Genomic DNA, 21,106 nt, shown 5'->3' on the forward strand with positions numbered 1-21,106 from the left:
GTGTGTCGCCATGATCTGCTGTGCACTGCCTCCCATGGTGGAATAGCCTGGCCAGTGTGTCGCCATGATCTGGTGTGCACTGCCTCCCATGGTGGAATAGCCTGGCCAGTGTGTCGCCGTGATCTTGTGTGCACTGCCTCCCATGGTGGAATAGCCTGGCCAGTGTGTCGCCATGATCTGCTGTGCACTGCCTCCCATGGTGGAATAGCCTGGCCAGTGTGTCGCCATGATCTGCTGTGCACTGCCTCCCATGGTGGAATAGCCTGGCCAGTGTGTCGCCGTGATCTTGTGTGCATTGCCTCCCATGGTGGAATAGCTTGGCCAGTGTGTTCAGTGCAGAATGTGCAATTGATGCTCATGCCTGTGCCATAGCTGCTGGATGAAGGCTGGCCATTAGAGCTTTCAGGTCCCTTTGCCCATAATGTGAGGTGCACATGCAAGGATGAGGAGGTCATTGGAAAGGGTACTCACCCTGACAATGCGTGTGAGGTCATTTAACTTTTTGCGGCATTGGGCACCGGTCCTGGGGACGTCGCGTTGGCTGACAGCTTGCTGGCGACATGCCTCCAGGCTCTCCTGTAGACGTGGACTGTCGCCTTCTTGCCATTGTCCGGGTACAAAACATGGCGCCTCTTCTCCACAGCAGCAAGCAGCACACTCAGATCACGCTCTGAGAAGCGCTGCGCACGTTCACGGGCCTTCTCCATGTCTTCAGGCGCTATTTGGGTCCAGCAGCAGTGTTCAGGCCTAGCTGGAGGGCTCCACTATCCAGGGCGTGGCAGCAGACACAGTCGACCCTTCCCCCTTAAGAGCTGGCCGGCGCCAGGGTGTCTGCTGTCAGTCACGAGATGGCCGCACCTGCGCTGCGCCCGGCCTCGGCGCTATAGATCACCACCTCCGGCTTAGCGCTCAAAGAGAGGCGTCCAACAGCAGTTTTAGCGCTCGCCCGAACTAGTAGGGCGAAGCTAATGAATATCGGACAAGTGGCCTAGATTTGGCGGCGGACGCAAACTTTAGCGGACGCCCCACTTTAGCGCCCCAAAAGTGGCGTCAATGAATTTCTAGGCCTATATTCTGCAGCCCCTGTATACTGCAGTACCAGTAGTGACCACTCCTGTATATAAGCCTGTGCGGTAACTTTGTATAGTAGTTCCAGTTTTGTCTCCATTCAGTAAACACCTGTTATAACCAACTTCTGCAGTCCGTGTCTCAATTACACACGGACATTACATTGGCGACGAACAGATCCGAACTTACCTACAGTTCTGCACCACCTCACGGGGATCCATCCCTGAAGCGAAGTTATTAGAAGTTGAAGCCAGAAGGAACAAATCCAAAAAAAAGAAAAAAACAAACAAACAGAAGAAACGGGTGTCGACCGTGGGCAACCGCCCTCTGATTCATCGAATTCGAAGATTTGCAGGAGAGGCTGTCGAGAGCTGGGCTTGGTTATCCAGTCTATGGTGTTCCAACTAATCGGGCTGGTGGCAGGTAGTACACTGATCCTTCCTGGGCTGCGGCGGGCTAGAGCTCGATTGGGTGGCTTTTCAACGGGGCCGAGCAGCGTTGTTGGGAAGAGGAGAGCGAGAGAGAGGGTGGAGCACACAGGGCGCGGCCGGTGCTACGAAGCCGGGCAGCGTACAGACCCGAGAAGAGGGAGGGAAGTGTCCCATAGGGTCTGCTCTGACGACGGGAACAGTAATTAAAATAAAAGAAAAAGAAATTAGAAGCGCAGAAAGCCGCGAGGAGCTGCAGTTTGCCACGGGGACCGCGGAGAGCGGCGTTGGCAGCAGCGCGGGGGGGAAGGGCGCGAAGACCATAGGGCGTCGCCATCAAGGCATAAAAACAGCAGCAACAGCGCTGGCAGCAGCGGAAAAGGCAGAAAGCGCGGGAGGCGCCATCTTAATCCAGCGGGGAAGAAGGCAAAGCGCGGGAGGCGCCATTTTGTTCAATCGGGGAAGAAGGCAAAGTGCGGAAGGCGCCATCTTCGATCTCCAAGATGCCGAAGACTGGCAATATCACTGCCTTCGATAATGCAATAGAAGACTGGACCACGTATGTGGAAAGAGTCGAAGTATATTGCAAGGCAAATGAAGTAGCCGATGAGAAAAAGGCATCGGTACTACTAAGCTTAATGGGCACAAGAACGTACGGCCTATTGCGGAACCTGATCACTCCAGTCAAACCGATGGCGAAGAGTTTTAACGAAATTGTTGATATCCTACAGGAACACCTAAATCCTACACCGCTGCTGATAGCAGAAAGATTTAAATTCCACAAGAGAAATCAGCATAAAGATGAGAGCAATGCTGATTACCTTACGGAACTACGCAAGCTATCAAAGCACTGCCAGTTCGGAGCAGGACTGGCAGATACCCTATGGGACAAATTTGTCTGTGGACTCCTGAGTGAAGGAACCCCGAAGAGGTTACTCTCAGAGAAAGAGCTGACACTAGATAAGGCTTTCAGCGTGGCAGTATCGTATGAAGCAGCAGCAAGGGGAGCTGCAGAAATACAGCAGAAGCCACAGGAATACGGCACCCATGAAATGACACGGGGATTTGAAAAATGTTATCGCTGCGGCAGAACAACCCATGACCAGAAGGACTGCTGGTCCAAGGACAAAACATGCAGGCAATGCGGAAAGGTAGGACACATTGCACGAGTTTGCAGGTCCGAGAAGAAGACTAACGACAACAAAAAGACTACTAAGGAACAGTACAGGAAAGTACAAAAGATGACGGACAGTAGTTCCGAAGACCAGAAGAGCGATAGTGAATCCGGGAACAAGAGACTAAGCTGTCTCAAACTACACAACGTAATCGCAAAAGATGGTCACCGAACCATTTGGGTCACCCTCACGATAGCAGGGTCCCAAGTCAAAATGGAATTGGATACAGGATCAGCCCTGACCGTCATGAATCGACGAGACTACGAGCGGCTATTCTCACATATACCCTTGAAAGACACATCCATTGTCTTGAAGACATATACGGGGCAGAAAGTATACCCCAGAGGGAAAATAAGGGTGCCTGTCGAATACAACGGCAAGGAAATACAGAAATTGTATCTGTACATACTGCAAGATGGTGGACCACCGTTATTGGGATGTGAATGGATCAGAAAGATAAGTTTAGACTGGCACTCCATTCAGGCACTGACTGTGGCTGGTAAAAAGGATGACGACGTCACACCTGGACGATTGTCAAAAATCTTAGCTAACGCTAAAGAGGTATTTCAACAAGGACTGGGAACTCTTAAAGGCGTAACCGCCTCGATAAAAATAGAAGAGAATGCAATTCCCAAGTTTTTCAAAGCAAGACCGGTACCGTATGCAATTCGCCCAGCCGTCGAGGCAGAGCTGGAGAATCTGGAGAATGCAGGCATGTTATCTAAGGTAGACTGGAGTGAGTGGGCGACACCCATCGTTCCTGTCATGAAGAAAACGTTAAACAATAAGTCTGAGGAGCCAAGGAAGGTTCGCATCTGTGGGGACTTCAAGGTGACTGTGAACCCAGTCCTTCACACAGTACAGTATCCTCTTCCGAGGATAGAAGATATTTTCGCCTCACTATCTGGAGGGAAACGTTTTACAAAAATTGACCTAGCGCAAGCATATTTGCAGATGGGGGTTGAAGAATCCTCTAGGAAATATCTCACGATAAACACTCACAAAGGTCTTTACCAGTATAATCGACTGGTATTCGGAGTAGCATCAGCTCCGGCTATATGGCAAAGAGCGATGGAACAAGTTCTGCAAGGGATTCCGGGGACTCAGTGTTACTTGGACGACATCCTAGTGACAGATGAAAATGACAGTGAACACCTTGCCAACCTAGAGCAGGTGCTCACTAGACTAAGAGAACATGGGCTACGAGCCAATCGTCCCAAGTGCGAGTTTTTTAAGAAACAGATATCGTATTGTGGCCACGTGATTGATGACGAGGGGTTACATAAGTCCCCTGACAAAATTGAAGCGGTAGTTAAGGTTCCAGCGCCTGAAAATGTGTCGCAACTGAGGTCATTCCTCGGATTGGTGAATTACTACCATAAGTTTTTGCCGAATTTGTCCACAATTCTGCACCCACTGAACACCCTGATACAAACTGGAGTAGCATGGAAATGGAGCGATGAATGTAAGCGGGCCTTTCAGAAGTGTAAAGGCCTGATCACTTCAAGCGAAGTATTGGCTCACTACAACCCATCACTACCGATAAGACTGGCGTGTGATGCGTCTCCCTACGGCGTTGGAGCGGTACTGTCACATAAATCCCTTGATGGTTCAGAGAGGCCGATAGCTTTTGCGTCATGCTCGTTAACTGCAGCCGAGCGTAACTACGCCCAGATTGACAGAGAGGCCCTCAGCCTGGTGTGGGGGGTGAAGAAGTTCAATCACTACCTGCACGGACAGAAATTTACTCTACTAACTGGTCATCAACCTCTTGTCTCCATTTTCAACCCTAAGAAGGGCATCCCGATAATGACAGCACAACGGCTACAGAGGTGGTCCCTTTTCCTAGGGGCACACCAATATGACATCGAGTACAAAGGAACTAAACAGCATGGGAATGCTGATGGATTGTCGCGTCTACCGTTGCCGACGGTGGAAGAAGCACCTGCAGTGGATCCTGTGGAGATATTCCACTCGACCATAGTCGAATGTCTACCTGTGACGAATGCAAACATAGAAAAGGAAACACGAAATGACCCGACACTCTCCAGGGTCTATGATTTAACGGTGAAGGGATGGCCAGCACATGGCGAACCACTGTTGCCAGCATTCTCGCAGAGAAGAGAACAGCTGTCAGTGTGCCGAGGAACCTTGATGTGTGGATCCAGAGTAGTAATTCCACCCAAATTGAAGGATAGAGTGCTCAATGAGCTTCATGAGGGTCATCTGGGAGGGGTAAAAATGAAGAACTTAGTCAGAGTGTTCGTGTGGTGGCCGGGAATCGATAGAGAAATCGAAGAGATGACCAAGAGCTGTACAGGATGACAGAAGGTCCAAAACGCCCCACCACAAGCCCCTCTACATCCATGGGAGTGGCCCTCATCTCCATGGCAAAGGGTACACATTGATTTTGCTGGTCCATTTATGGACTCGATGTTTTTAATTGCGGTGGATGCACATTCAAAGTGGCCAGAGGTAATAAAAATGTCCTCAACCACCACAGAAAAAACTATCACAGTCTTACAAATCATATTCGCCAGAAATGGGCTGCCTGAACAGATTTGCTCCGACAATGGAGCACAGTTTGTGTCTGAAGAGTTCCGGAGGTTCTTAAAGAACAATGGTGTTAAGCATTACACATCCGCCCCATATCATCCAGCCACCAATGGATTGGCTGAGAGGTTCGTTCAAACATTCAAGAAGGCTATCAAGGCAATGTGTAATGAAGACATACCCCTACAACACAAGGTAGATAACTTCTTGTTTGCCTACCGGAATGCGACACATGCGGTTACCAACCAAACTCCAGCCATGATGTTCTTCAATCGAAGACTAAGATGCTGCTTGGATTTGGTTAAGCCAAACATCAGAAGAGATGTGGAGAACAAGCAGTTTCAGAATATGAATGAAAGGCCAACCAGGAGTTTCAAGATAGGTCAACCAGTTTTGGCCCGGGACTACCGCACAGAGAAATGGCAGCCAGGAACGATCTGCACACGGCAAGGACCTCTAATGTATACCGTGGACGTTGGAGAGAGCATTTTAAGACGCCATGCTGACCAGATTCTAGAGTCACTGGAAAACGTCAAATCTACACCACGATCCTATACACCTGGTGATGAAACTGAAGTACCAATTGCATCTACCTCAGAATCGGTGATATTGGAAGCAGACGAACCAAACGACGACGTTGATCCCGAATCAACTTTGCCAGAAGAACCTGATACCCCAAAGAGGCGTTATCCGGACAGAATCAGGAAGCCTCCTCAAAGACTGAATTTATAATCGATTAACTTCAGCTAATGTATATAGCAACTGTAATTGTAAATATGTTATTTAATTATTAATCGAATGTTATGTACTGTTTAGCTAAAAGGGGAGGAATTGTAGTGTATGTACCTTGAAGAAGGAACTATATTCTGCAGCCCCTGTATACTGCAGTACCAGTAGTGACCACCCCTATATATAAGCCTGTGTAGTAACTTTGTATAGTAGTTCCAGTTTTGTCTCCATTCAGTAAACACCTGTTATAACCAACTTCTGCAGTCCGTGTCTCAATTACACATGGACATTACAGCAATGCAGTTGAACATTTTATGGTGAGTTGTGCTGCTTGCCATATGAATTAAGAGTTTTCCATGCCTTATTGTCTTCCTCCTGAGGACTCAAACCTACATTTGTCAGATATCCAATGACCAATTAACTAATACCCTCCTTTGGGGAAGAAGGGAGAAAGGTATGCAATCTTTTTGGGTTAATGTTTTTCTAAGATTACATGCCTGATGATCGGATTGGAACCAAGCCAAACATTACGAACTCAGCAATTCGATCAGAGCAAGGCAGCTCTGCAGCACTTCAAAGTGCTGATGATGATTTGCCAGCCAGCCAATGTCATTGATGAAACCAGAAGGAATAGACTTGTTACTTGGGGCTGGGATTGTTCCTATTTAGCCTGCAAGCTGATACCCTAAAGAATAGAGCTGTTGTAGTTGGAAAAGCAGCAAGGAGCTGAACAGTGCTCTGTGCTGGCAAGTTGTGTGGTTTTAGCCAGTTAAACTGCATCAAAACCCATTTATACATTTGAGAGTTTTAAACTTAGACTCTGGATAACCTGAACCTAAGGACACATTTAAATTGTAGCCAGTAGTCTGAGACCAGTATTTCCAGTTCAAGTTCCAGCCAGGCAGAACCTTGTTTACATTTCTTAGCTCCCATCTGGATGGAACTTTAACTGTCCTTTTTTTATTCATTCTTGGGATGTGGGCAACATTGGCAAAATCGCAAAAATTTATTGCCCATCCTTAATTGTCCTGAGAAGGTAGTGGTGGCTCTTCTCCTTGAACCACGGCAGTCCTTATGCTGATGGTGCTCCCCTGGTGGTTAGATAGGGAATTCTAGCATTTTGATCCAGTAATGATGAAGGAATAGCAGTATATGTGCAAGTCAAGATGGTATGTGACTTGGAGGGACATTTAGAGGTACTGGTGCTCCCATGATCTTGATGCTCTTGTCCTTCTTAGTGGTAGAGGCCGCAGGGCTGTTGAAGTAAGTTTGATGAGTTACTGCACTACAACCTTGTGATAAATCCAGAAAGTGGAACAAGGAACTCAAAGAGGCTAGATGTTAGAATTAACACGAGTACTTTATTAACAACTGGGAAACACGTTTACAGACAGCCTGCATCAGTATCCTGGCATTCCACCTTGTGCTGACCTATACAGGAAGCAAACCTCTGACCTTAACAGGAAGCAAACCTCTGACCTTAGTAGCAGCATTGGCTACAGCACCACCTGGTGGATAACCTTAATCATAACATCCCAGATTACTATATCCCTCCCCCCTTAAGATTTCAGTATGAATTTCTTAACAAACAACCATTCCTGAGGGTCACATAAGGAGTCTTCATTCATCATGTTCCATACTTGACGAATCTAACAGTTCAACATCAATCTCTCTGGTGGCTTGCGAGGCCTTTGTGAACGTCTAACAGTAAAGTCCCTGCTTGTTTGTGGTGAAGCCACCAGCTGCTCCTGAGCAGTGCTCAGAGTATCTGTCTCTGCAACGATGGTTTCCTCTTGATGGATAGGTTCCTGTGGAATTATCTCTGTCCCTGGTGGTGGCACCACAGATGCACTTGGATAACTGGGGGTAAACCTGTCTTCAGTCATTGCATCTGGAACCTTCATTTCAATTTCCTCTTGTCTGGGAAGTATCTGATCTACATGTCTGCGTACTACCCTACCATCTCCCAACATGACCTTGTATGATACTGGACCTGTCATTGAGTCTATGAAGCCAGGAATCCACTTTGGTCCACAACTGAAATTCCTGGTAAGGATCACATCTCCTTCTCCAAAACTTCGGCTCTTTGTTCTTTTGTCATGGTTCTCTTTTTGTTTGTTTTGTCTGTTTTCCATTTTCCTTTTTAGGTCTGGGTGGACAAGGTCAAGAGTGGAGTGTAGTCTACGACCTAATAACATCTCAGCAGGAGAGAGTCCTGTGGTGGATTGAGGTGTTATTCTGTAGCTGAACAGAACCCGTGACACTTTGGCTGCTAAACTCCCTTCTGCACTTTTTTTCATCATCTCCTTAAATGTTTGTACGGCTCTCTCCGCAAGTCAATTCGAGGACGGATGATATGGAGCCGAGGTCACCTGCACTATGCCATTTTTTCTCAAGAACTCTTTTGTCTCTGTACTCACAAAACAAGTGGCATTGTCACTCACCACGATCTCCGGTAGCCCTTGATTACTGAAGCTCCGACGCAGGCAGTCTATAGTAGTAGTGGCGGAAGCAGAATTTACAGGATAAACATCCATCCATTTGGAATGTGCATCAATGATTATGAGGAACATATTCCCCATGAATGGACCCGCATAATCTAAGTGCAATCTTCTCCATGGTTTATCCGGCCACTCCCAGGGGTGGAGAGGAGCCGCTGCTGGTGCCTTCCGGTGTTCCTGACAAGTGCTGCATGTCTTGACTAGATTTTCTATCTCCTCATCTAGCTTTGGCCACCACAAGTAACTCCTAGCCAAGGCTTTCATACGCGAGACCCCAGGATGACACTGATGTAGTTGCTCTAGGATAGACTGTCGTGCTGGCTGTGGAATAATCACTCGTGCTCCCCACAACACGCAACCATCCTGCACACTCAGCTCTGTTTTCCTGACACTGTAGGGTGTGAAGTCAGCCCCTTCTGGATGCTGTGGCCATCCCCTCACCACATATTCTCAAACTCTAGACAGTACTGGATCTTTACCTGTCCATGTTCTTACTTGCTCTGCAGTCACAAGTGCCGTGTCAGTGTCCTCCAACATCAAAACTCTGTCCTCTGGAGCTGCACGGATAGGTGTGCCTGGCAGTGGAAGACGGTTCAAGGCATCTGTGTTCCCATGGTACTTGCCCGCCTTGTAGACGATGACATACTCATATGCCCTCAACGTCACTGCCCACCTCTGGATCCGGGGTGACACTATCTGTGGAACTGCTTTCATTTCATTGAAAAGAGAGAGAAGAGGTTTATGATCGGTGCATATGGTGAACTTCCTGCCATATATGTACTTGTGGAACCTCTGTAACCCAAACATTACTGCTAACCCCTCTTTGTCTAACTGGGAATAGATTTTTTCCGCTGGTGTTAGAGTTCACCCCCTGCTCCTCTCCCCACTGCCACTGTGTCTCCTTGCGCAGTAGTTTGTGAAGAGGTGCTAACACAGTTGACAAGTTTGGTAAAAACCTGTTATAATCGTTCAGCAGTCCCAGGTAAGCTTTTAACTCAGCCACATTTGTAGGAACAGGGGCGTCCTGCAGTTCTTGTACCTTCTCCTTGAGTGGATGGAGCCCGGTGGCATCCACTCTGTGTCCCAGGAACACTGCCTCATTCCCCAGGAAAGTGCACTTACTCCTCTTGAGCCGGAACCCTGCCCTCTCCAATCTCTGTAGTACCTCTCTCAGAGTGCTCAGATGCTCCTGGTCGGTTCTTCCCATCACCAGAATGTCATCCAGGTAGATGGAAACATGTGGAATCCCTTGCAGTACACCTTCGATTGTCCTCTGGAAGATAGCTGGACTAGATGAGACACCAAACGGTAAGCGGTTATATGTAAACAAGCCCTTGTGTGTATTTATGGTAACATACTTCTTTGATTCGTCATCCAGTGTAATCTGCAAGTAGGCATGACTCATATCCAACTTTATGAATTTCTTTCCTCCAGCCAGGTTTGCAAAGAGATCCTCTGTTTTGGGAATAGGATACTGCTCCAGTTTGGACACCCGATTGACAGTCAATTTATAGTCTCCACAGAGTCTTACCGAATTGTCCGGTTTTAAAACAGGTACTATGGGAGCTGCCCATTCCGAACATTTCACCAGCTCCAGTATGTTCTCTCTCAATAGACGGTCAAGCTCAGCCTCTACCTTTGGCTTCATGGCATAAGGCACAGGTCGTTGTTTAAAAAACCTTGGCGGTGCCTCCTTGTCTACATAAATCTTAGCTGGGGGGCCATTAAATGTGCCAAGTTCCTCCTTGAACACACTCTCATGTTCACTCAACACTTCTTGCAAAGTCAACTGTTTGCCCGCATCTATTTGATGTACTGCTCCCCAGTCTAATTTAAGTTCTTTTATCCAGCCCCGACCTAACAGGTTTGATCCGGTACCCGATACTATAACTACAGGTAGCTGTTCCACTGTGTCCCTGTGTTGCACAGTTACCTTAGCTGTACCTAATGTCGCTACTCGTTCACCTGTATATGTTTTAAGATGCAGGGAGCAAGGCTTTAACTCTGGAACTTTTGCATGGTTCCACAATTTTGAGTACTCTGCCTTGTTCATTATGGTCACGCCGCACCCTGTATCCACTTCAAAGTTCACCTTAGAGTCATTTACTGTCAGTTGCAATGTGATAGGAGCCACTTTTGGAATGTTCTCTAACATGCTATACATTATGAACATGTCCTCTTCTTCCTCAGCTTCCCCGCTGATGTGGTGTGCTCCATGTTTTTTCACTTCTCTCCCTTGGTTTTGCTGTCCTCCCCCTTTTGGTTTGGATTCCTCCACAGGTGATTTCGCCCTGCAAGCTCATTTTATGCGTCCTTGTTTCCCACACTTGTAGCACTTTTCCTCCAGAAACCGTCATTCACTCGCCAGGTGATCGCCCTTGCATCTATAACATGCCTTCACATGCTCACGTTGTGGTTTCTGATGCATGTTCAACTTGTGCACAACAACCTGACCTGTAACCTGCGTAGCATTAGCCCTGTCTGAACCCTGTATTTCTTTTACATCTCAGTTCACTGTCTCTATGGCTTGAGCAAGTTCCAATGCTTTTTCATAAGTATGCCCAGTCTCGGATAATAATCTACGATTCATTCGGTTGTCCATAATTCCACAAACTAGCCTATCTCGCAACATTTCCTTCAGGTTGTTCCCATAATTACAATCTTGTGCTAATTTATGCAACACCGCTACATAGTCCATTACGCTCTCTTCCTCTTTCCTGTTCCTTGAATTAAACTTGAACCGCTGTACAATCTAGGGTTGAAATGTTCTTTTAGCAAAGCCACTAATTCAACAAATGATTTGTCTCCAGGCTTTTCAGGACTGAGCAGATTTTTTCATCAAACTGTAGGTTTGGCTTCCCACTGAACTAAGCAGAATGGCTTTCTTTTTTCCGGCATCGTTTATTTCATTTGCTTCGAAAAAATAACCCAACACTTCACAGTATTCTTCCCAGGTTTGTGCTTGAAGCGGAAACCGTTCCTACCGTGGCAGCCATGCTCTCTTCCAGCTTGTAGCTAACTTTAGCTCGTGATTTTGTTGTTTAAACGTCCCGGCAGACTTTTCTTCTTTATGCAGGGTCCTTTAGTTGCCTCGTCGCCAAATGTGATAAATCCAGAAAGTGGAACAAGGAACTCAAAGAGGCTAGATGTTAGAATTAACACGAGTACTTTATTAACAACGGGAAACACGTTTACAGACAGCCTGCATCAGCATCCTGGCATTCCACCTTGTGCTGACCTGTACAGGAAGCAAACCTCTGACCTTAACAGGAAGCAAACCTCTGACCTTAGTAGCAGCATTGGCTACCGCACCACCTGGTGGATAACCTTAATCATAACATCCCAGATTACTATAAACCTGTAGGTAGTATATTGTAGCCACAGTACGCTGGTGGTGGAGTGGGTGGAAATTGAGTCCATTGCCAGGGCACTGATCAAATGGGCTGCTCTGTCCTGGATGGTGGTGAGATTCTTGAGTGCTTTTGCAGCTGCACCCATCCAGGTGATGGTGAGTATTCCATCTCACTCCTGACTTATGCCTTGTTGATGGTGAAGAGGTATTGAGGCATCACGAGGGGAGCTACTCACCACAGATTACCCAACCCTGTTTTATAGCCATGTTGTTATGCTTGATCTAGTTAGGCTTTTGGTCAATGGTTACGCTCAATATGTTGATGGAGGAGGAACTCAGTGATGGTGGTGAATGTTCCCTTTAAGCTGTGCAGCCGTGCAGCGCTCCAGGGAACCCGAGCAGCCAGCTTGCCAGCTTTTCAATGTAAAAACTGTCCCTTTAAGGGGCCGCACAGTGCCAAAAAAAATGACAGGGAACATTGATGGTGGTGCCACTGAGGGCCGAGTGGTGCCACTGAAGGCCGAGAGGAGCTGGTTGAAACTTTTCTTGTTGCAGATGGTCAATACCTATTACTTGCCACTTGTCAATCCTAGCCTGGATGTTGTGCAGATCTCTCTGTAGGCTGACATGGGCTGCATCACTATCGGAGGAACTGTGAATGGAGCTGAACATTGTAAAATCATCAATTCACAACCCCATTCTTGACCTTATGCTGGAGGGAAGGTTATTAATGAAGTAACTGCAAATGGTTAGGCTAAGGACATACCCTGAGAAACTCCTGCAATGATGCCCTGAGGTTGTGATGATTGGTCTCCAACAACCATAACCATCTTTCCTTTGTGTCAGCTATGTGAAGGGTTTTCTCCTGGACCCCCATTGACCTCAATTTTCCTACTCAGTTGAATGCTGCCTTGATGCTGAGGGCAACTACTCTTAACTCTCCTGTTTAGGAGAAAACTCTATATATGCCTGGTTACATGCAAGGACAGAGCTGTCCTCCAATCGTTAGAAATCTAAATGATTAGAGAGTGGGATGGTGAGAATCTGCTCTCTAAACATTTAAACTAAGGCAAGGTCCAACCAACCTTGAGCACTTTGCAAACCAGGTTTGACACTGCACTAGATTTACACATTTATGAGATGTCAAACCGAAGTGGTGTGAAGCTACTGCCTCCAAGGAGTTTCACTCCATTTCGCTCTGGAGTCAGGCATAGCCACATTGAATTCACACCACAGATATAGGGAAGGCACTTTGCATCATTGCAGTGTAAATGCACCCTAAATTCTCAGGATTTCGATAAGTGGCATGGTGAAGAGAATACCCACTCCATATTGGGCAAAGGTAATGTAAATGTATGTCTCAGTCAATGTTCCCTTTAATTTTTTTTGGGGTGCGCGGCTCCTTTAAGGGGTTGTGCCACCCATTCAAAATACCGCTCATGCGTGGTTTTTCTCATTGAAAAGCAGGTGAGCTGGCTGTGCAGGAGGTCCAGAGCGCTGAGCAGCCTCGCGGACACACGGCTGCGCATCTCAAAGGGAACATTGGTCTCAGTAGTTCGGGTCAGAAGTAATGAAGTGTGATGATGAGAGTTTTCTGCTTGTCCGACACTTTATAAACCAAGAACAATAAAACTTTTTTCATTCACGCTATGTTTCTGGCAAAGTGAAATAAAATTGACCAGCAGTGGTGATTGACTTTCTGTGCAATAAGTCATGGCTAGGACATCCCTCCAATAATTCAATGTTATAATATTTTTGATTAAGAGATTTGTTTTTGAAGTAATGCTTGTGAACTGAAAGTAGTGTTGTCGGATTGCATCATGAAGACATTGCGAAGCACCATGTTCAATAGGATATGATCAAGATAACGAGTTTAGTTTTTTGAACACGAATTACCTACAGTATTATTTCAAGAGAAAACGAATGGTCTGGAATTTGTTGTAATGATGGCAAAACTGTCTGTGCTCACTGTCATTACTGTGTAAAACTGACAGCAACTTCCGCACATGCGCAGTTAAATGCGGAAATCCAGAAGTTGCTGTCAGTGATACCCTTCTCCTCCACAGGGTGTGCTGTAGCAGGCTTTGCAGATGGAATCTGCACAGAATCACTGATTTGACGTGAACTTCAACTATTTACGCACTATTCTCGCTGTAAAAACCAATGAAAACATTAAGCCTTATTCAATCAGGAGCAACTGAGTACTAAGTCATAATTACTGCTGAACAACCTCTCTGGCCCTGATTAACTAATTTTACAAGTGTGGAGTTTCATTCCCTCAGAAGAACATCAAAAAACTGCAGATTTAAAAAAAAATAAAAGTTAATTTTGATTTTATTTTTCTTAAAGATTGTTTTATGATAGTTAAACTTCTCCCTTAATCCCATGTGTATGTCCCAATCTTTATTTAACTTTCTGTACAATGATTTAAATCTGAATTATATTCCAGGTTTTGTACTTCCTGCTTTACTGTCTATGAGAATTCTTCAATCTGATTGGCTGATCAGCCTGCCTGCTGCCTGCCCTGCTGCTGGACACCACAGATCCCCTATAGATGGTGCCAAATTCGAAGTGACATCGGACTAGAGGAAACCGATGCTGTAGAGCCTGCTAAATCTTTGTGGGCAGTTTTATTCGAGGTCAGCGGCGAGTGCCGTCCCTTCGCCGCTGACCGCAAAATCCGAGCCATTATCTCTTGTCAAAAGGTGATAACGTTCATTTACCCAACGAACAGCTGATTGGCGTCTGGAACTGTAAGTGGAACTGTCAGAAAGCAAGTCATGCAATAGCAATGAAATCCAAAATTACAAAGGAAAATACTCAGCACATTTATTAGAGGACCAAGAAAATAAAACTTCAAAATAAATTCTCTTAGTTAATGAAAGACATATTCTTAAATAATTCCTGAAATTTGCAGATTTATGTGGACCGACACACAGAGACCACGCGAAGTAAAGTATAAGTAGTTGATCATGATCTTCAGTGCAGTCTGCATAACTCAGTGCCATTCATGCAGTTACATTCTCGCCTTTACTTTTGCCTATCTTCATAGAGTCATAGGGCTGGCTTTTGTCAGGCCCGAGGAAGTGGGTTTGGAGGCGTGTGAGGTGTTAAAATTGCAAAAAATGGCAGGCGGCTCTGATCCCGCCTCCAGCCCGCCTCTGATCAATTTTCCCAAAAGCGGCCTTTCAGACCCCGTTTGGATCCCGCCTCCAAGAGGCGGGATAGGTCCTTAAGGCCCTTATCAAGCACTTAATTGCCTCTATAATGCCATTTTGAGAGGCCATTCTAATTTTAACTATTTCCCCCATGCTGCATGTCTCTTCTGGAACATGCCAGTTAATCCTGGCGGCCTCACAAGTGGATGGCTTACTAACAGCTGCAGCTCCACCATTAAAAAGGAATTTTCAACAATGATCATTTGCAGGTGGAAGAACTTTGTTTTCTCAGGTCTGGGAGAACTTTTAGCATGCCTACTCATTGTGGAAGTTTTGAGACTGAGATCCATCTGCAGTGTGACCTCCTGGGAAACCTCTCTCCCCACCTTGACTGAGCACTTCCTCAACTGAGGTATAAACCAGAAGCATGGGAACCATTTATTTCCTTTCCTCCTGGACGTCAGATTCGGACGAAGACCAGCCACGGCAGCAGCAGCACCCGGAACAACAGCAGCACCAACAGCAGGAGCAACAATAGGAGCGCCAACCTGCTGCTCACCAACCTGAAGCTGCACAGGCCAGAAGTCGCCAGTGCATGGAAGCACATCGCCACAGGAGATACCCCAAAAACAGGGTTTACAGACAGAGGATGAGCTACCTCAACATGGGTGAGCAACAGTGCCAAAGGAGGCTCAGACTTTCACGAGAGGTAGTGAGTGACATCTGCGCAATGCTGCAGCAAGACCTGGAGCCCAGAGGAGCGGGTAGACACCCCTTACCAATGGCCGCCAAAGTCACCACCACACTCAACCTTTTTGCTTCAGGCTCATTCCAGGGATCAACAGCAGACATCAGCGGCATCTCCCAGTCGGCCGCACACACTTGCATCGCCCAGGTAACCGATGCCCTCTTTGCCATTGCGCACAATTACATCAACTTCTCCAAGGATCAAGCAAGTGTAACCGCACGCGCGGTTGAATTTGCTAATCTGGCAGGCTTTCCAAGGGTGCAGGGCGTCGTTGACTGCACACATGTGGCCCTTAAGGCACAATCCAGGTATTTTTGTCAACCGCAAGGGTTTCCACTCCCTCAACGTGCAGCTGGTGTGTGACCACAAGAAGGATATTTTGCATGTTTGCACCAAGTACCCTGGCAGTTGCCATGGCTCCTTCATCCTGTGTCAGTCTAGTGTGCCTCCGCTCTTCAGTCCACCAGACCAACCTTTTGGAGACAAGGGCTATCCCCTAAAGACGTGGCTAATGACGCCGTTGAGGAGGCCATCCAACGAAGCTGAGGAGAGCTACAACTCCAGCCACATTTCCACCAGATCCATAATCGAGTGAACCATCAGCTTGCTGAAGATGCGATTCAGATGCCTTGATAGATCAGGTGGAGCCCTGCAGTACTCAGCAGCCAGGGTCTCCAGAATTGTCATGGTCTGCTGTGCATTTCATAACATGGCACAGCATCGTGGCTTGCAGCTGCCTGAGGTACAAGTGGCTCATTGCATAGCCTCCTCAGATGAGGATGAGGATGATGATGAGGAGGAGGAGGAGAGCGACAACGAACAGCTTGCGGAGGCGCATCAACCAACGGCAGCAACACGCGAGCACATTGCTGCCTGGGATGCAAGGGATGCACTCATCTTGGCCAGATTTGCTTAGCTTGCCCAATCAAAACACCTTTGCCTCGCACCTTCTTAACAGAGCATCGACAATGACCAAGAACCTGCAGATTCCTATCACTCTGACCACCATACTGAGAATTGCAAGTTGCCCTGAACCCTCAATGTGGAAGTCACATTTGTGATATGACACAGCCCACAACTTCAACAGTTTGCCATCAAGTTTTTTTTATCACAAAGTCACAGATGGCTTTTCAGAAATAAACACAACAGAACACCCAAGTGACTACCCTTGTGACTACTTGTGCTTTATCTTCCTCTTATTAGTGCTCCTACGTGGTGCTTCCCCTGTGGCTTCAGCAGCTGTGGAGGCCCTTGCTCACTTTCTTGCTGCTCCTGCCTCAACACCTTTGGCGGGCGTCCTCTGGGGTTGCAAGCCTGTGAGGGCTCTGCAACAGTCTGCTGCTCCTGCGGCTGTGCAGGGGTTGAGACGCCAATCTCAGTTGGGTGAGGACTCTGGTGGGGCTCTGACCGAGGGCTCTGCAGTGGCATGGTTGTATGAGCGCTTGGAGAGGAGCCCCCACTTCCTTGTTCTCTGCCACCAACATCCCTCTCATGGGTCAGCCCCACTTCAGAGCTAGCAAGTGGCTTGACAGCACCTTGCTGCACTTCAGGGGGGCCATGAGGACCCGTTTCTGCACTGGAAGTCCTACTCCAGAGGACTTCCATGAAGATCTGGTTTCTCTGCTCAATAGCTGACCATCGCTCCTCAAGAGATGGCAGTTTATTCTGAACAATGACCATGTTTTCAAGACCCTGGCGACTAAGCTCCTCCATGGCCGTGGCCATCCTCTTCTCTATGGTAGCCAGCCTTACCATGGAGGTAGCCATCCTTTCCACGGAGGTAGCCATCCTTTCCACGGAGGTTGCCATCCTTTCCGTGGTGATGCATTCATGCGCCAATACCTCCACAAAGGCCCTGCTCATGTTAGCGATGGACTCCTCCATTCACTCCACACTCGCAGCGACCCTGGAGAAAAAACCTGCCACAGACTCCTGCACCTGTTCCTGGAGTTCCAGCACCATTCACGCTGTTCCTCCTGGACAGTGGGGAGGGGGGCTGTCGATGGTCCTGTGGGGGCGTAAAGGAAAGAGTTAGACATGTGAGATAAACATTGCATGTACATTGAATTGTGCAGATGATCATAAGTCAATCTGTTAGAGCATCAGAATCAATATCAGTCACTCATGCAATGTCAATGAGAGAGATGAAAAACTATTCTGTCACCAGCTTGCTCTGATGCGCCCTTCTGTCCATCCCCCACTTGCGCATCCTCCTCGACTCCCACGATCTCCAGGGCCGCCTTCTCTGCAGTGGTGAGCTGGGCTATTGAGGGTGGACCTCTTCCTGTCCTCGCCCTCTCCCTCTTATTGTGGGCTCTCATTTCCTGCAATGAGGGACACAAGTGGAGTTTGAGTGAGAATGAAGGAGTGAGTGTAGAGAATTCATAGCATAGATGCTTAGAAGGACACAAAGATGGAGTGAGGAGACAATACCAAGTGCCCTCCCTGTGTGTTGTAAGTTGTTGTCATTGCATCACAGTGATAGGGAGTGTGAGGGCTGCACAGTCGAATAGTTAAGTGAATGTGAACATACAGAGAGAGGGAATGATTAAGGGTCCAGGGATGTAAGGGTCAAGTGGAATGTGGAGGAGGAGGTTGAAAAGCAGAGTGCTGGTGATGTGAGGCGACGGGGATCAAATTGAGGGTCATGTGGATGGAATACTCACTTTTCCTGTGCGGAGAAGATCATAAAACCTCTTTCTGCACTGCAGCCAGGCTCTGCTGCACATTGAAATGACATTCACCTCCTGTGCCACTTGCAGCCACACTGCTTTGGTCTGCTGGGGAGGCTTTTCCCTCCCTGAAGAAGGAAACAGCACTTCCTTATTCGCTCTTGCTCCCTCCACCAGAGCTTGGAGGGAGTTCTCATCGAAACGGGGTGCACACTTTGGTCTGCTGCTTGACATGGTTGGAGCACGAATCCCTCAGAAGTATAATGCAAAAGTTCTAAGGCAGAAAAAGAACCAAGGCTGCTTGCAGGCCTTAAATGCAGCTGCATAGATGACGTCATCGGAGGCGAGTTTCAAGACCGAAAGGCTCATTGGGCCAGGGGTTCCCACACGCTGGAAATCAAGTGCCCAATTAGGGGAAAATCGCTCAATTGTCCCGCCTCACATTGGAGGCGGAGTCGTGACCTGCCGACCACCTGAGCCACCCCCAGCCTGCCCCCAATGACAAAATCCAGCCCATAGAGTCATAACGGCACAGAAGGAGGCCATTCAGCCCATCAAGTCCGTGACGGCTCTCTGTAGAGCAATCCAGTCAGTCCCATTCCCCCGCTCTATCCCTGTAGCCCTGCAAGTTTATTTCCCTCAAGTGTCTATCCAGTCTCCCCTTTGAAAACATTGAGCGTGTCCGCTTCCACCACTTCCGTCAGCAGTGAGTTCCAGGATTCCCATTCACCTCCTGTTTTAAAATATAACCACAATCGATTTGAATCATGGGTGATATGTGCACAGCCTTTGTAAGCTCTTGTAACCTATGATACACTCCTTTGCATCTGATGAACTTACGATTTTACCCCAAGATAAAACATGCGATGAAGCTAAAATCGAATGTAAAACATGAATTTTGCCTATTTAAAGATCGCACTACAAATTGATATGATGGAGACGTCTAGGTATATTCTCCATGTGTGATCAGTACCTCGCACTGTGCTAAACCAATAGAACAATGTAGGGAACACAGAAATTAGGCTGTCAGTCAGCAGCCACCATGGGGATGCGGCCTCAGGGAGATTGGCTTCATTGTACCTTGACGGAAGTGAACAGGAGGATTCAGTCTAAATCAGACAGCAATCCGAAGCAGTCAGCTACCAAACATTTTAATTTGCCACAGTAATTCGATTAAACAGTAAATGTCACAGTAAAGTGGGTAAGCTAATTGGCTACAGACAGAATCTGTTCTAATGTATTTCAAACGATTGAGGAATCAAGGTTTCCCATTAACCCTCAGTGAGCGCTTTATATGAATCATGATGATATTGGATAAATTCCTCATTCTACTGACTGCCAGTCACAAGTCCGTTGAAATAAGCATTAGGGATGGGCCACTTCTGGGTTGATTCTTATCCAGGATAATCCAAACGTCACTGAATTACAGAATTTTAACAAGTAAATTGTAACTCAATATTTAAAAGGTACACAGTCAGCAAATTCAAAAGCTCATGAATGCCCAGTTGTTGAGTGCGATGTGATGGATTAAAGTCCAGCGCAAATAGACTGGGAATGCTGATCCCACTAAATTTCCCACAGTCAATCCTGCCCCCAAGGAAATTCACTGTCCAAGCAGGATGCAATGGCAGTAACATGAGCTGTCTGTCTGGAAACTAGCAGCAGCACAAGATGTTATTCATGAAATATGCCAAAATGTATTTTAATGTCAGCATAATACCGCATCAATAAAAATATGTATGATATTGATTATATATAAATCATATGGACAGGTTTGAACAATTCTATACCCGAGATTAAATTCCGTCTAATACAAACAGTAAATTCCACTACATTACTCTCATTGGCCTGTATTTTCTGATCGGAGACTTCCTGCGTGCAGAGGCCTCCAATTTGGAAAAAATACACCCTTACCTGAGGGCTCCAGAGGTCCAGCCATTTCCGCTCCTGGGCCTCTGCTCTACGAAATGCACAGGGCCCAGGTATCCCGGGGCGCAGGCGGTTCGCAAGCATCCCTGGGATCACGTGGGCCATGGGGAACCAATGAAAGAAGGGAATCTCCCCTCATACTTTTGACAGCTTAGACCTGTCAAAAGTATGAATGGAGATCACGCCAAAAACACATCAAAACATTAAATAATTATTTTTAAATCACGTTTTTAAAATTAGTTAAAATCACATTAAATTAAATATTTTAAACAAAAATTTAATTTTTGGAAAAAAAATTAAAGGTTATTACGGGGCTAAAAATAAACTATTTTTAAATTTTAAATGAGTGGAAAAAATGTTTTAACATTTAACATTTAACATTTTTTAAAACTCTTATGCTGGTAAAAGCAGGCCTTATGCCTGCTTTTACCAGGTGTAAGATTTTTAAAGGATTTCAGCAGGCGGAGGTTCTGCAGAAAGCGGAACTCTCCCCCCGCAGAGGCTCTTCTCCAGGGTAGGCGTGCGATCTGTAAAGATGATTCTTGACAGATCCGAAGTGCCAGTTTTCAGCGCATGTGCTTCGCATGTCTGAAACCGGCACTTGCGAGGTCCCTATGGGTGTGTACACAGCTCATACGCACCTGTAGGGATCGGAAAATACGGGCCATTATGTAGAAGGGCTGATTCAAGGAAAATCTTGATCCAAGCAGCTATCTCTTGGTAGGTTCATTTTGTTTTATTTATCAGGTGGCGCAGTAGCAACATTTGGCAAATTAATAGCTTTTATGTTTGC

This window comes from Somniosus microcephalus, chromosome 10 (genome assembly GCF_052327205.1).
Source record: "Somniosus microcephalus isolate GS21.2 chromosome 10, FLI_Smic_1.0, whole genome shotgun sequence".
NCBI lineage: Eukaryota > Metazoa > Chordata > Chondrichthyes > Squaliformes > Somniosidae > Somniosus > Somniosus microcephalus.